Source organism: Hyaena hyaena, unplaced genomic scaffold (genome assembly GCF_003009895.1).
Source record: "Hyaena hyaena isolate Hyena2069 unplaced genomic scaffold, ASM300989v1 scaffold_30, whole genome shotgun sequence".
NCBI lineage: Eukaryota > Metazoa > Chordata > Mammalia > Carnivora > Hyaenidae > Hyaena > Hyaena hyaena.
This window is the reverse complement of record NW_024080662.1, coordinates 5626484-5640853: the sequence shown is the minus strand read 5'-3', so window position 1 is coordinate 5640853 and position 14370 is coordinate 5626484.

The following is a 14370-nucleotide window of genomic DNA, read 5'->3' as shown; positions in this document are numbered from 1 at the left end:
GGCCCAGAGAGGGGAAGTGGCTAGGCTGAGGCCACTGCAAGGGGCAAGGGTGAAATCAGAGTGGGGCCAAAGCCAGGTCTGGTCTCCCGAGAGGCTTCAGAGAAGTCACCAAGGGCTTCCTGGAGGAGGTGGAAGGGAAACCTAAAGGAAAAGAAGGACTCAGATCAGCAGAGGAAAGTGAGGACAGTTCTGACATAGTGAAGCATGTGTGTGGCTTGAAGGTGGGGGTGGGGGTGGGATTTCAGACACATCTATTTATTCCACAAATACACATTAAGCACCTAGTGTGTGTCATGTCCTGGGCTGGACTCTTGACACAGGATGAACAAGCCAAAGTGGGCCCCTTCCTCTAGGGGAGCCCAGATTGGCGGGGAGGCAGCTGCATAATCACCCAAAGGGACCAGAGCTGTGATGGGGTTACACAGGTAGCAGTGGGGGCTCCAACAAGGTGCTGGACCCAGCCTGGTGTGGGGTGAATCTGGGTAGGCTTCTCAGAGGAGGAGGGAATGAAAAAAAAAAAAAGGTGGTAGGCATTCCAGATAGAGCAGAGTATGTGAAGATTCCAAAACAGAAATGAGTCTGGTCTGTTAGAAGGAGTGATCTACGTTGGGGCTCAGGAGATGCAGTGCCAGTGGTGTGGAGCTCAGGCTGTCTTCTAGGGCACTAGGGAGCCACAGAGGGTGAGGGAGGAGGAGTCGGCCTGGTGGGGAGGCTGGGTGGGAGCAGTCAGCCCCAACTCGGGCATTTCTAGTGAAGCCTGTGCCCTGACAGTGCCCACCTTGCCTGCTGCCTGCGGCCGGGCCATGAGCTCACCTCCTGTTTTCCTTGGCGTCCAGCACACCTGGGGGCCGCTCCCGGCTGGCACTGGGATTCTTGGGAAAACCACAGCTCCGCCGGGGCCTGTGGGCTTGCGTGTGCCTCATGCAGCTGAGACAAGGGCACATGGAAGCCAGGCCCCTGCCACAGGCTGGGCACGGGGCTGGGACTTGGACACACGTGGCCTTGTTCATGGCCAGGCCATGGGGAAATGAGGGGAAGGGCATTCCGAGCAGGGGGAACTGCAAAGGCGGAGGTCCTGAGGATGTCCCAGTCTGCAGATCAAACGACAGGGCCCCAGAGAGGAGCAGTCTGGTTTCATGCTCTTACCTCCTGGATCTCACCAAGCCTGAAATCCTCCGTCCAGCAGCGGCTGCTTCTCTCCTGCACGCCACACCAGCCTCCCATTACAGAATAACTTCCTCTACGTGTCCTTCCCAGTCTTCGCACCTACTACCCCCCCTCCCCGACCCCAAATACCTTCTTCCATCCTTCCGGGGCACCTGGACGGCTCAGTTGGTTGAGCGTCCGACTTCAGCTCTGGACATGATCTCACAATTCGTGAGTTTGAACCCGACGCTGGGCTGACAGCCCGGAGCCTGGAGTCTGCTTTGGATTCTGTGTCACCTTCTCTCTCTGCCCCTCCCCCGCTCAAGCTCTGTCTCTCTCACTCTCAAAAATAAACAAATAAACATTAAAAAAAAAAAAGACACTTGGATTCCTTGGGCTCCTTCTCCCATCCTCAAGTCTGGGATCTGACGCCCCCTCTTCCATGAAGCCCTCCCTGCTCTTCCTGGGCAGGGCTCAGGGCTGGCAGCTGTATGACAGCCGTCTGGGACCCCTGGCAAGCTGTTCTTGGCAGAGAAGGTTGGGATGCCTTGACTCTGGGAACTGGGATTGTCTGTGTTTTGTTCTGTTTCTCACAGCCTGGGGATCCCCCGGTGCAGAAGGAGAAGGGGCTGGTGAGCTGTGAAGTTACCTACTAGGATTAGCGTATCATGGTTCTTATTCCTTATCATTGATGTAACATCATTACTATCAATACCAGTTAATACCTGCCACCACTGTACTTTAGGACAGACTTGAGGGCCACGTGGTCTAGGTTCAAGTGTGGGCTGGGCACAGCCTTGCTGTGTGACTTAGGCCAAGTTGCACAACCTCTCTGTGCCTCACTGATAAAATGGGAAGCGATCATTGTTGAGAATTGAATGAGCTAACGTGTGCCCAACGTCTGGCTCCAGTCTTAGCCTCGCTGTACAATATGGAACTTATACACTGTGTCACTTACACCTCAAATTGTCCTTGTTCACATTTTCCTTAGAGAAGAGACGAGACAGCTCGAGGTCACACAGCAGGAATTAGAACTGGGGAAGGCGGGACCCCTGAGGCCTTCACACCCCCCTCATTGCCCTTGGCCGCAGAATCCAGACAAGAAATGCTGGCCCGGGCCCCTCATTAGCTGTGAAGATTCTGCTGCCCAGGACCTTCTGGCCTGAGCCTCTCTTTGGCTGGCGCCCCAGCCAGCCCCCCTTCCCATCACACCAGACCCAGCGGTTCCGGGAGCCTGGCCAGGCTGGGGCAGAGGGGCTGGTGCCGGTGTGATGGGGCCCCGGGGCCCTTCCTGGCAGGGCTTTGCTGGGCCAGGAGACATGTGGGCGCCCCCAGCTCACCCAGCCGCCTCTCCTCGTGAATCCAGAGGGAAAGTATGTCGGGAAGGCAGCTGCCCTGCCCTGGGCGGGCCCAGCCACAGGCCCAGGGTCTGGGGAATTCATCAGGGCAGTGAGGGAGGCCACTTGGCCGGTGCTGCATCCATAGCTGAGGAGCCCGACCCAGCCTGCATCGGGCAGCTGGACCCATCTCCCCAGGGGGACCAAGGAGGAGTAGGGGGTGCGGGAATGGGCGCCAGAGTGCCATCCAGGCACTGGAGTCGGGGAGACTCACCCTGACTTACACTGTGAACTTCAAGAAGCCCTGCCTTCGCTCCCACTTTCCATCTGCCCCAATCCTGTTCCATTCCATCCCAGGTTCCCAGGAAGGTGACGCTAGAGGAAGGAGATAACAATAAATATAGTGGCTACAATTTTTTTTGAGCAAGTGCCAAATGTTCAAAACCTTGCCATACCACTTTTGTGGGGTTCCCCTTTCTGCTCTCCCTTTCCCAGCCCCGGGAGGCAGGAGCTCATCACCATAAGGGGCAGCAGGGCGCAGTGATGAAGGTCCTGTCCTCTGACATGGGGACCCCGAGTTTCATACCCCAGCTCTGCTGTGGGGCCCAAAGCAGGTTGCTTACCTTGCCTGTGCCTCAGTTTCTTCTTTTTCCTTTTCTTCTTTTGGGGGGAGAGAAGAGCCACGTTCAAAAGCTTATTACAATGTAAACTTTTAAGTCTCAAGGTCAGCAAGTATATGGGAGAGTTGCTGCAAGAGAGAAAGAGCTTCATTGGGAACCTCCTGGAATTTACCAGTGTGGCATTCAATGGGTACTGAATTAAAAATATTTTTTTATGTTTATTTACTTCTGAGAGAGAGATGGAGAGAGAGAGAGAAAGAGAGAGAGAGAGACAGCATGAGCAGGGGAGGGTCAGAGAGAAAGGGAGACACAGAATCTGAAACAGGCTCCAGACTCTGAACTGTCAGCACAGAGGCTGATGCAGGGCTCAAACTCACGAACCGTGAGATCATGACCTGAGTCGAAGTCGGCTTAACCAACTGAGCCACCCAGGTGCCCCCAATGGGTACTGATTTTAGAGAATGAAGTTACACAGGCGTTATTTTCATAATTTTCCAGAGATAACTGTGGAAGGGCAAATGACCACATTTGGAAGGGCTCTTTCCTTTCCTCTGACATTTAATGAGAGTTTTGTAGGTAATAGTAAAACAAACCTGTGTCTGTGTTATAGGGACAGAGACAGCCTGTGTGGCTAACTACACAAGCTTTGTTCTTTCTCTCTCTCTATCTCTCTCTGTTTAATGAATTAGAGAATAGAAATACCTGAAGCGTTGCACACTTTAACACGAGCAGTAAAAACCCAGATAAAACGGGGGACACAAGAGCCCCCACATATTAGCGTTGACACCAGAACTGAATAAGTTCCTCCATAAAAAGTGTGCTGAGCACTTTTTCCATGGTGGCAGTCATTAATGCCCCCATTCTGCAGATGGGCACACTGAGGCTCAGAGAGGCAGGTTTGTCCTGTCTTCCTGATTTGGGCACTGGATGCTCAGAGAAGGAAGTCACACGCTCCCCTCCCCACGAAGGTCGTAGGGAGAGGGTCCCCCACCCAGGTTTCTGTAGCCATCTGGGGATGATGGGTGGGTGGGCAGCAGAGAGCACAGGAACCAGAGTCCTGATCCCGATTCTTCACTCTCCCCACTCCTGCCCCTCTCTGGCCCCCACCCCAGCTCATTAACAGGAGGCCCTTGTTCAGGCCAGTGATGGATGGGGCAGGAGGCCGAGGGCGGGGTGTGTTTACCCACCGACTGCCTGGCAGGCAGAGGCCCAGACCAGGGCTTGGGCCAGTGCAGGAGGGAGGCTCCTGGGCGGGGAGGAGCCCCAGCCCCAATGTGGGAAGATTGGCACACAATGGGTGCCAAATAAATGATTGTCGATCAGGGGGGTGAGATTAAATAATTTCATCCACCATACAGACCCCTTGCCACATAGCCAACAGGGAGGATGTGGTCTCAGCTCCTCAGCCCCGAGATGGGTGTGGCCTCGAGGGTGGACAAGTACCTGCAGTGGCCTGGAGTGCCTGCCACGCAGAAGTAGGAGCTGGCTGGCCTAGCGGAAACGGAGCCCGGGGGTCAGGGAGGCCCCTGTGGGGAGATGTTGGTGCCAGGACCAGGGCAGGTGAGTGGGCTCCGGCCGATGAGGAGCACCCAGGCAGAGGGCACGGCAAAGGCAAAAGCCCAGAGGTGGGATGTGCCTGATGCGTTGGAGGTTCACAGAGGAGGCAGGTGTGGCCGGAGCAGAGGGGTGCGAGGGGGCAGTGGAGGGGGAGGAGAGCTGGAACCCAGGGCGGGGTGTGGTGTCCCTGCGCAGGGGCAGAGCCACGAGCCATGTTTGCGCTGCATGGGTGAATAGGTGGCTGGATGGGTGGCTGGCTGGCTGAATGGATGGATAGATGGGTGGGTGGGTGGACAGATAGGAGGGATGATGAGCGGATGGGTAGATGGATGATGCGCGTTTGGATTGTTGGCTGGGTCAGGGATGAATGGATGATGGATGGATGATGAACGCATGGATGGATAGATGGAATGGCTGGGTGGATGGATGGATTGTCAGGCAGGTAGGTGGGCAGATGAATGGATGAGTGAGTGGATATGTGGGTGGGGAGGTGAATAGTTGGATGGGTAGGTGGGTGGCTGGCTGGCTGGACCCCCCCCCCCCCCGGCCCTGCCCAGGAACCTCTCTGGCTATGTGCCAAACCCATTCAGAGATCACTATGAGTCAACGAGAGAATGAAATTGAAGCACATAGTAGGTGCTTTTTGTCCATTCTCTGTCCCCTTTGCCTTACATGAGACAGAGGGGAGGTGAACAGCTACGCTTCACCCCAGCCTCATTGGCTGCCTCTCTGTGGCTCTTCCTTTTAGGCTTCTTCCCCACCTCAGGACCTTTGCATGGGCTGTGCCCTCTGCCTGGAGCACTCTTCGTCCTGCTCTTTACCTGGCTCTCCCCTGCTTACCCTGACTTAAAAGTCACTCCCTCAGGCCACACCAGGCTCTCTGACCTGTGTGTCCGTATTCCTGTACCACAGAGGGAGACTGAGGTGTTTAATAAAACCCTCCAGGAATGGCCAAACCATAGCAACTGTCAGTGTACTCTGAGAGGGAGCCCTAGAATGGTGACAAGTACAGGGAACCCTCTGGAAAAGGGGTGACGTCACTGTTGCTGTTGATCCACATGGTGCTAGGTGGGGGGGGGTCCACTGGAACACCCACCTCTTGAGGCTTCCTGACTCTATTTCCCACTGGGTTGAATAACTCACCCTTTTCTAGAGCCATGAAGTTCCAAATCATCCAAGAGTCACGAGACCACAGAATAAGGAAACACAAAACTAAGGAATGGCCAACTCATAATATCATGGGTTGACGGGGCCGTGGGACCACAGTCTGCTAAAGCCATAGGATCATGGGGAGCATAGAGCCACGGGGCTAGGATGTTGCAGAGCCACAGACCTAGGGTGATGTATGTGGCTGCCAGTCAGTGGAAGCACAGAGCCTTCGGAAGCCACTGGACCCCAGGGAGGCTGACACGCGGCACTGGGGCGTCCCACATCTGAGCTGCCACAGGATCGAGTCTCCTAGCGGATCCCGACAGAACCTGCCTCTTGGCCACACCTTCACTGACAGGCCATACCTGTCGGCTGTCCGAGGATGCTCCGGGAGGCCACGGGAGCTCCGAGGCACTTTCTTCCCTATCTCTGGAGCAGCCACAGGAGACAAGGACCACGCTATTGCCGACGCCTGGAGCCCTCCAGCCGCCACACACTCAGTGAGTGCTTGAGGCTGTCCAGGTGCCCGGAAACAGTGCCAGCCTCCGGCCAGGCGCGCCGGGACGCTGAGTGCCGGGCAGCAAATGGAAAAAGAATCAAGGAGTTATTTCTACATCCATATCCTTTGGAAGCCAACAGCAACATGACACGGAGGGGAGGCTGTCCCCGGCTGCATCCCCCTCCGGGTGGCAGTAAACTGGTAAGCTGCCCCCACCTCCCCGCAGCACCCGCCTCTGCCCATGCCAGCAGTCCTAGCCCAGCTCGGATTCCACCAGACACATCCATGTATTAATGAGCTCCCCTGAGACAGCAACTTGCACCCAGCAGATGCTGCACCTGATACCCAGAGCAACCAGTCTGTTTTGGAGAGGGGAAACTGAGGCCCAGAAGTAGAGACCAGAGACCACTGGCCCAGGATCACAGAGGACCCGAGCCAAGACTTGAACCCAAACCCATCAGATGCTAAGCGCAAGCACCCAGCCAGGCTGCCTCTTGGGGCCCCAGCCACCCTCCGCCTGGGGCCCCAGCAGTTTGCTTCCAAAGGTGGCACAGCATGGGAGGCAGGAACGTGGACCTCGGCAATTTCTTCCCTTTGCTGAGCTCAGAACATCTTGCTCACAGGCCTGTGATGGGCAGTGAACATCGTCACAGTGAGTGCATCCTAGGACCTGCTGTTGCTGGCATGGTGGGACCTTGCCCCCCCTCTTATCATATAGATGGGAGAGCAAGGGGCCAGGGGGTGGGGTTTGGACCTTCCTGAGGCCCCCAGCACCTTTGGTGAGGCTCTTCTCATCATGATGGGGACCTGGGCAAGAACAAACAAGGCCGACTTTCTGAAACGCCAAGTTATAGGGAGAGAGAGAGAGAGAGAGAGAGAGAGAGAGGGAGATCCATCTCTTGCTGCCTTACCCCAATGGCAGGACTGCCTTCAGGCATGGCTGGATCTAGAACCCCAAATGAAGCAGGGTCTTCATCTCTCTGTCAGCTGCCTTCTTCTTCCTTAAAAAACAAACAAACAACTTTTGTGGTAAAATACACATGGCATAAAATGTATCATTTCAACAATTCCAAAGTGTGCAGTTTAGTGGGTTTTAGTGCCTTTATGATGCCATGAGTTAATCCCTTCTATCTATTTCAGAACATTTTCATCTCCTCCCAGAAGGAAACCTGGTACCCATTAGCAGGCACTCCCCACGCCCCTCCCCCAGCCCCTGGCAACTGCTAATCTGTTTTCTGTCTCTATGGATTTGCCTGTTCTAGACATTTCCTATAAACAGAATCGTACAACATGTGTCCTTTTGTGTCTGGCTTCTCTCACTGAGCGTGTCCTCGAGGTTCATCCGTGTTGCAGCACGTATCAGAGCCTCGTTCCTTTTTGTGCTTAAATACCATTTTTTGTATGCATAGACCACGTTTTGTTTATCCGTTCTCCGGCTGATGGACGTCTGGGTTTGTTTCCACCTTTTTGTGTGTGATCGTGAATACTGAATGCCTGGAACTGTCTGTGCAAGGTTTTGTTTGAATACCTGTTTTCAGTTCTCTTGAGTATCATACCTGAGCGTGAGATTTCCTGGATCATATAGCTCGATGCTTAATTTTCTGAGGAGCTGCCACACTGTTTTCCACAGTGGCCGCACCACTTGACGCTCCCACCAGCAATTCGTGAGCCTTCCAGTTTTTCCACTTCCTTGCCAACGCTCGCCTTCAGGCAAGGATTATGGCCATCCTAGCGGGTGTGAAGTGGTATCTCTTAACTCTGATCTGCATCTCCCTGATCGAGGCTCTTCATGCCCCTTGGGGCAGCAGGGTGGGCCAGGCTTACATTTGTCCCAGCCAAGGTCTAGTGGAAACAGAGCATCTTTCCTCTGATAGGCCCAGCGGGGATCTCAGGGCTGACTCCTATTGGCTCAGCTCGGGTCCCATGCCCCTCCTGGAACCAATCACTGTGGTCTGGCCTGAGTCAGCGTGAGTGAGGCTTCCTGGTGGTGGTGGCGGTGGTGGTGGTGGTGAGCCCCTCTTGGATGCCACTCTGAGTAGGCCAACATCCCCCACCCCTCACTCCTGCCTCAGTGGGCTTTCTGGACCACAGGCTATTAGGCTTGACCTGCTTTAATGGGGATGACCCTGGTGGTGTGCCAAGTCCCCATCCTCTACCTCCATCTCCAAATGCTATAAGAGGCCCTTCTTGCTGTCCTCTGCCCTTGGGAAGGGGGGCAGTCCCGGATCTGACCCAGGCTTCCCTGGAAGGGTGCCGCTGAGGGCGGCTCCAGGCCCAGCCAAGGCCCTTCCCTACTCTGGTGGCCTCTTGACCTCTCCTGGGTACCAGGCAACCTTGAACATCACAGGAAACAGCCTTTGCCCAGAACGGCTGCTCCCGCCAGCCTGTTATTTCCAAATGGCTGGCAAGTAGTGGAGGCGCCCACAGGAGGGGCCTTCTCACACCATCACCAGTTCCAAGGCCGCTCAAGTGATGTTCAGCTCCCTTGCTCCCAGCCCTGCCTCAAGCCCCAAAAGTTTGAAATGGGGGAGACGTAGAATTGAAGGGAGTCATTAAGATCAGGTTGGTGACCACGATCCAGAGCTGGGAGGGAAGGAGGCAGGAAGCCCAGAGAGGGTAAGACGTTTGCTCAGGACCACACAGTCAACAGGAGGCAGATCTGATTCCAAACTCTACCTACCCCGCCTTTTTTAAATTAGCTTTTATTGTGGTAAAAGACACATAACATAAAATTCACCATCTTCATCATTTTTACTGTTATTATTTTAAAAAGTTTTTTTAAGTTTATTTATTTATTTTCCGAGAGAAAGAGAGAGCCAGAGAGAATCCCAAGCAGGCTCTGCTCTGTCCGCAGGGAGTCCGATGCGGGGCTCTAACTCACGAACTGTGAGATCATGACCTGAGCTGAAGTCAAGAGTCAGACTCAACCAACTGAGCCTCCCAGGCTCCTCATTTTAATCATTCTTAAGTGGCATTAAGCTCACACTGCTATGTGGCCATCCTCACTGTCGGGCATTTCCAGAACTCTTTTCATCTCGAAAACTGTCCCCGTTAAGCAACAACTCTCCACCCAGCCTGTCCCAGCTCCTGCTGCCAGTCTCCATCTTCTTCTTCCACAGGGGACTGCTTCCTTGCAGCAACTGCCATCAGGAGACCTGAGTTTATTTTTGTTTTTATTGATTTGTTTTTAAGATTTTCAAAATGTTGACGTAATCTCTACCACCAACATGGGACTCGAACTCTCAACCCCGAGATCAGGAGTTACACGCTCACCGACTGAGCCAGCGGGACACCCCAGGAGACTTGATTTTCAACAGTCAACTTGCCCCCTTGGCCCGGAACATTTGGGACCACTGGGGTTTCGACCGTGGTGCTCCAAGCTGGGTCATAGACAGTCCAGCAGGGAGAAGCTGTCACAGGAATACTGACTGTCAGAGGTGACTGCTATTCTCCCTATCACAGAGATGGAAAACCAAGTCCCAGGGGTGTGACAGTCTTTGTCCAGCAAATCCTTCATCTTTTAAAAAAAAATTTTTAGGTTTATTGACTTTTGAGAGGTGGGGGAGGGGCATAGAGGAGTGAGGGTGGGGACACAGAATCCAAAGCAGGCTCCAGGCTCTGAGCTGTCAGCACAGAGCCCGACGCAGGGCCCCAACCCACGAACTTCGAGATCATGATCTGATCTGAAGTCGGACGCCCAACCAACTGCGCCCCCCAGGCGCCCCAGCGAATCCTACATCTTGTCCTGCCCACCTCGGAAGCCGTGAGGGCAGAGCCGGCCTTGGCTGGTCCAATAGTCAAGTCCCCAGCCCTTGGCCCCGGGCTTGGGGCACGGTAGGTGTTTGAGAACTCGAGGATGATGTGATTCTAGAACAATGGCTCATTTTCCAGATGGAAAACTGAGCCACTTCTCATGGGTAGAGAAAGATTGGGATCCAGCTTCATGCCCTCTTGACCCCTCCCCCTGCTCCTGAACAGGCCCCTGGACAAGTCTCGGGCCTTGTGGGCTGGCGGGGGTCCCGGGGCCCAGTGTTTCCACCAGGCGCTGGGGTTGATGCCGGGAGGGGCGCGGTCTCGGAGCTGGTGATTATTTTTTTAACCTTTGTGGCAGCCAGAGACTCAAGGCGAAGCCATCCTGCCCCCAACACCCGGCCGGGCGGTGGCCAGCGAGGCCACACGGAGGCCTGACCCACTGGACGCCTGGCCGCTGGGCCTCCCCAGGCCGCACGGTCACGGGACTGCGTCCAACTCCACATCTGGACTTTTCGATTTGGTCCTCGTTTCCAGCTGGAATAAAAGGACCTGGGGTGGGCCCTGCCTGCTTGCACAAAAGTTGGGCGTCAAGGGCTTGGCCCTTGCCCCCTGCCTGCCTCTCCCCGGTGGACGCCATCCAGGCCCAGACATCAAAGGCCATTCTTTGCCTGCAAAACCCATAGTTGTATTGGGAGCCTAGCCAGCCCGGCCCAGGACATGGGTCCAACCAGACACCGCAAGCTCACGGCCAAGGTGGGGCCGTTGGTCCCTTACGTCACCTCTCCAAGTCTTCCTGTCTCAGGCAACGACCCCACCATTCACTCGGTGCTGAGCCTGAGACCTGGGTGGCGTCTGAGACTCCTCCCTGCCCCCCTCTGTCCAGTACCTCAGTAGTTCTTGTCTCCTCAGCTTCCAAAATACACACGTCCAACCACTTCGCCTCTCCAGCCGTCCGGCCCTGGTGTCTGCCCTCCTGACTCCTGCCTGGACGCTGCCCCAGCCTCCTCCCCCAGGCAGCCACAGGGGATGCCTTAAAACCATAAATCAGATCGTGTTTCCCTCCGGCTCACACACCCTTCATGGCTCCCCCTTCCTCTCGGAATAAAACCCACCTTCTTTCTGTGGCCTGCAAAGTCCCATGTGATGTGGCCTCGGCCCATCCCTCTGGCCTGTCTCCTCACTCCACTCCAGCCCCACCAGCCTCTCCCAGTTCCTCCAGCTCCCAAGCCCTTCCCTGCCCCAGCCGCCCCCCCACCTCCGCGTCCTTTCTATCTGGAATCTCATCCTCCGTATTTACATATACTTTCCTATCATCCTTCAAATCTGAGCTTAACCACCCAGCTTTCTTCCGAACACTCTCCAGTCTTTGAAATTATCATCTTTGTATGTTCTTGCCAATACACACTGTGTTTTAGTGCCCCCCCCCCAGTGCATCCCGTTGTGCCTGGCATGTAGTAGGTGGGATTGTGTCTTCCTGGTCACAAAGGGACCTATGGGCCCCAATGACAAAGTTTGAGAAACATCTACCCCTCGGAGCCCCCCTCACTTCCCCCAGCAACACCCCAGGATGTATAACCATGAGCTGCTCTCAGTATGTGCCAGGGTGGGTGCGGCCGTGATGGGGGCTACCCAGGCAGCCGCTGGGGGCCAGCAAGAGGCACCTCTAAGCTCCGGCTGAAGGAAGAGTAAGGGTAAGCCAGGTCAGAGGCCACAGAGCGTGCTTGGGGTGGTAGGCGCCAGTGTGAGCAGAGGCCCGGAGGTGACAGAGAGCAAAGAGGCGTTCTTGGAACTGGCCGGGCCCGGCTCCCCTGGGGTGAAGGGAGATGGGGTGACGGAGCTGGATGGTCTGGCAGCACGGGGGATGACACTGTCTGGATTCCATCCCGGGGCAATGGGGAGCCATAGGAGGTGAGCGAGCAGAAGGCACATAAGACTTGTACCCCCATCGCCCTGTGCCGGGCCCTGGGAGGCTCCCTCCCCAGACCTCAGCACCCTGTGGGTTCAACATGCTCGTGCTTGCTGAGAACATCTCCCAGCAGCCTTACACAAATTCCTGTGGAGAACCGTCTCGGACCGGTGAGGCCACCCGCCATCACCGCCACCACAAGGCTCAGGGAGGTCTCTCGGTCCACGGGACCCTCCCAGAACTCAGATAACGCACTGACAGCTGCCTGGCTCTGCCCTCAGTCTCCCCTTGGGGCAGCTGGGTCCCCCCACAGCCACGGGCCTGGCCACCACCTCCCAGCCCTCAGTGGATGCTGAAGACCTCTCTCCTTATTCCCCTGGAATTTTCCTTACAGACTCTGCCAACGCCTCCAGGAACATATTAAAGGAAGATGTTTCCAGTCCAAGCAGGGCTGTTTTATGGCTCTTGGGGCCAGGAGTCTGACCGCAGAGTGGAAAGGCCTCGTCACACCAATGTTCCTTCTACAGAGCGGTTCAGACCCCCGCCCATCCCCCTGTGCCCTCCTCGGAGGCCCAGGTTCTGCAGAGATTCTCTAGCTAAGCAAAGCCCCCCTCACCCCTGTCCCCCAGACTGGGGAGCAATTCCCTGGAGGCTTGGACTAGAGCCAGGAGCTGTTATATTTTCTGTATTCACTCAACAAACACCTGCTCTTCTTCCACTGTGTATTGGTCCCTGTCAGTGCTGGGGACCCAATGGGCACAAGAGGGACCCATCCTGGAGTGCCTGGGTGGCTCTCAAGCGTTTGACTCTTGATCTCAGCTAAGGTCATTATCTTGTGGTTCGTGATTTGAGGCCCACGTTGGTCTCAGCGCTGACAGTGCAGAGCCTGCTTGGGATTCTCTCTCTCCCCCCTCTCTTTTCCCCTTCCACGCTTGTTCTCTCTAAATAAATAAATAAGCTTAAAAAAAAAAAAAGAGAGAGAGAGACTCATTCTGCCAGACCCCTCAATTATTCTAAGACAGTACAATGGACATTGTTACATTTCAACGTGGCTAAGTGGTAACGCCCTGTCAAGTCTTCAACACCAGCCTGGGCCTGGGCGATGCGGTGGAGATATTGTGTGGATGTGACTAACATCCACACCGTTGGCCCTAAGTAGTTGGGGTGGGCCTCATCCAACCAGCTGAAAGGTCTCAAGGGCAAAACTGAAGTTTCCCTCCGGTGGAACAAGTCGCAGCTTGTCCAAGGTAAAGCCAGACCCTAAGCTAAAGTCAGGACATACTACTGCAACAGGGAAAGGGCCCAGTGTGGCATGAACTCAACATCGATTTGGCTTTTCCCGGGAGAGTGGGGGATCAGGGAAGCAGGTGAGGAGGGCTTCGTAGTCAGGGAAGTGAGCCAAAAGCTGGAAAGGGAAGGGCTTGGTCTTTGGGAAACCCATCTGGGTTTGCTAAGGGATGCTTCTTGAAGTTTCGCTCCCACACCCCCGGAGGCTGGGAGATGTTGTTGGGACAAAGGGCTGGTCTCTTGGGCAGCCTTTAAAATTAAAAACTTGAGGAGCGCCTGGGGGGCTCAGTCGGCTAAGCGTCTGACTTGGGCTCAGGTCGCCATCTTGAGGCTCGTGGGTTCAAGCCCCGCATCGGGCCCTGTGCTGACAGCTCAGGGCCTGGAGCCTGCTTGGAGCACACAGCACAAGCCAGTGGCTGCAGTTTAGCCTCGTGCAGGGGGGCCTGAGGGACAGTGGAAGGGCGTCCTTCCCCACAAGCAGAGCTGTGAGGGAGCCCCTGAGGAGCCTCCTACCTTGTGGGAGGGGAGGTGACCTAGGATGAGAGCGTGCATGGATTCCTGGGCCGCGGCTGTAAGGAAAAGGACAGAGACAAGGAGGTTATGGGTAGAGGCAGCCACGGGCCAATGGGACTGGACTAAGCATGAGGATTTTGTGTCAGCATCAACGCCTTCCAGAAAGCACCCACCGTGAAGGGGCTTGGAGCAACTACACAGACCACATGACTCAGCCAGGTGATGTTGGCCGCCTTTGCCACTTGTCACGTGACAGGCTCATGAACAGAGGGCTCATGGGGCAGAAAAGGGGCGACACATAGGCCAGCAGGAGGCACCCCCCGCTTACACTGATGGTCCGGCTACCACTGCTTCTGGAATAGTCCAGCTTGTCAGCAACAGAGAGCAGGGCTGGATCAAGAGGACGCCTTCAACCTGGCCTGAACCTTCTCGGGGCTCCCACCCCAAGCGTCGCCCCACCCCCTCCTTCTCAAGGTGGCACCTGAGTGACCTGATGGCCTTGCCAGCCTCCCTCAGCTGCCATAAACCTCCAGCTGGATATAAGGTCCTTCCACAGACATCATCCATGCTCAGAAGGCCACGTGTCTACCTCCCACAGCTCTG